Source organism: Myotis davidii, unplaced genomic scaffold, assembly GCF_000327345.1.
Source record: "Myotis davidii unplaced genomic scaffold, ASM32734v1 scaffold152, whole genome shotgun sequence".
Lineage (NCBI taxonomy): Eukaryota > Metazoa > Chordata > Mammalia > Chiroptera > Vespertilionidae > Myotis > Myotis davidii.
This window is the reverse complement of record NW_006283545.1, coordinates 1,183,736-1,186,477: the sequence shown is the minus strand read 5'-3', so window position 1 is coordinate 1,186,477 and position 2,742 is coordinate 1,183,736. Positions and strand designations below refer to the sequence as shown.

The 2,742-nt window shown below is 40.8% G+C and overlaps 1 protein-coding gene across 5 annotated transcripts in view; it reads left to right on the top strand.

Moving 5' to 3' along the window:
* CDK8 (cyclin-dependent kinase 8) overlaps positions 1–2,742 on the top strand; it is a 161,170-nt gene that overhangs the window by 136,075 nt on the left and 22,353 nt on the right. The window lies entirely within an intron of this gene.

Below are 2,742 nucleotides of genomic sequence, written 5' to 3'. Positions count from 1 at the left end.
GTAAATCAACAGTAAAAATATGCTATAAAAGATAAAATGGTACACCTGCATAGAGCACTTACCATGAATGGAGCCTGCAGGATGGGAAGTTGGTCTGGGTGAGTTAGTGAATGAGAGGTGAGAGAATGTGAAGGCCTAGAACAGTGGTCGGCAAACTAATTAGTCAACAGAGCCAAATATCAACAGTACAACAATTGAAATTTCTCTTGAGAGCCAATTTTTTTAAACTTAAACTATATAGGTAGGTACATTGTTATTAACTTAATTAGGGTACTCCTAAGGCTTAGGAAGAGCCACACTCAAGGGGCCAAAGAGCCACATGTGCTCGCAAGCCACAGTTTGCCGATCATGGGTCTAGAATAAAATGAAGAACAAGAGAGGGGTTTTGTTCCTCTTTGCCCAGTAGCAGGCTGACCAATAACTTCCATCCCAGGATTTCTCAGTTCTGGGCTCACCTGCTGAATGACTAATCCAAATAGAAATAGGAGAGGGATGCCCATGTATACTTGTGCTTTTGTCAGATTTGGAGATAATCTGTTAGGATTGAGGAAAATCTATCACAGAAAATCAGTTAACTTGTACCTCTGGACAAGGGAGTGGGATTTGGGGTGTGGTGAAGGAGTTATGGGTGGCAAAGGGGCTTTAACTCTTAACTGTATGTGACTTTATATTTTGAATTGATTATAGTCAGAATGTATTCATGTATTAATTATGTCTTTAAGGGGAAAAAAGAATCAGGTTTTTCCAAGTAGCATAAATGTAGGGTCTTTGGGGGCAGAAATAATAGGATAGCAATGATAAAGTTGTAAAAAGTTTAGTCACAGAACACTGAAAATATACATGTGACAGGAGCAGTGTGAAGTGGTGGAATATAAGGCTGCAGAAATGGGTGGGAATTAGTGTATAGGTACCTTGCATCCCCTCAAGGATTTCGGATTTTGTTCACAGTTGGTGAGAGACCAATTAGAGTTGAAATAACATTTTAGTAACAATAATAAAGCGAAGCAACAGCATTCAAAGACAGTTTTGAAAAGGTTCATCCATACCTCTTTTTTTTGTTCTAGTCCTACTAGGCACTTTTTTAAAAAAATATGTATTTGTATTGATTTTTTTACAGAGAGGAAGGGAGAGGGATAGAGAGTTAGAAACATCAATGAGAGAGAAACATCGATTAGCTGTCTCCTGCACACCCCCTACTGGGGATGTGCCTGCAACCAAGGCACATGCCCTTGACCAGAATCGAACCTGGGACCCTTCAGTCCGCAGGCCGACCCTCTATCCACTGAGCCAAACCGGTTAGGGCCTACTAGGCACTTTTAAAAAACAGTTATAGTAATAGTTTATGTATCATTTTATGTTCTGCTCTTTTCCCCTAATCTTGTAATAATTTTTTATGTTACTGTGGAAGAGTTTAAGTAAGGGAATGACATGATCAGCTTTGTCTTTTAAAAAGATAACTCTGGCATCACTAGGGAAGATGGCTTGATAGAAGAGAATCAACATAGGGTTAAAGAGTAGGGAATGTGTTTAAGAGATGTTTAGGGGGTCCTGCCCATGAGAAGAGAGTTCTAGCAAACATGAAAGTACGCCCCTGAGTCCACATTGTAAGTTGAGAGCAAGCCTTACACATCAGCCAAATACTGCTTATTCCTCCTGGAAAGCTCCCCTCTGCCTTCAACATTTTGTACAAGTCTCAGAGATCTGGTTTCATTTTGAAGTAGGCTGAGCTCTAAGAGTCTTTGCAGAGACTAAACCAGTGTTGATCCATTAACAGTGCACAAAAGCATGTAGCTCACAGGGGGTATTGTTAGTGCTATACTTCCTTTTGGTACTTAGCCAATTATCTCAGTGGTCAGGAGTGTGTGTGTGTATAGTGATGACAGAGGTTTTGAAAACTTTTTCTTGAATAAAACATTATCATTGTTACTGCAGTAATACATGTTAATTTAAAAACTCGCTATATAAAGTTACTTTCAGAAATATATATTTGGAAGGGAGCACTAGACTGTTCAGAGATGGGGTAAATTATGCTGCTCCCCCAAAGTCTTGTTGTTTATAGTTAAGGCAAGTCATTTAATCTCTCTGCTGCCTAGTCTCCACACCTTAAAAAATGTAGGAGTTTTTAACCTCTGAAATGTGTATGTTATTACTTCAGCAGTATCTTTTATTTTTGCTGGTGATAAAAAGTAATTTTGATCCTTAGTAGTTGATAGAATAATATACTGTAAGTTACATTTTATCCTTAATAGTACAGGGGCTATCACTAAGTAGGTTAGGGAAGCCTGTGAACTAGTTATCACTAAAAACAGCCTTCACTTTGAACCAGTTATCACCAGAAATCTCCAATTTGATTTCAAGGTTGCTTTTATCAATAATCAAAAGGCATTCCAATCTAGTTTCACGTTTACTTAGCAGACTGGTAGAATTAGTATAGCAGGCTAAGTAAGGTGTGGGGATTACTTCTTCCCCTCTCCTCTCTCTGCCTTTGTGCCCCTCCCTTGTCTTCCATCTTCCCCTCATCCTCCTTCTTGAAGAGGGACCAGCTCTTTTACGTTAGAGGCCTGATGCACAAACTTCTTGCAAGAGGTAGGCCTGCCTTCCCCCAGCTGCCAGCACCGGCTTCCCTCTGGCACCTGGGACCCGGGCTTTCCTCCAGCTGCCAGCAGGCACCTGGGAAGGGTTTTTCTCTGGGCCAGCAGGCACCTGGGACCCAGGCTGCAGCCCCGGCTTCATCTGGAAGGA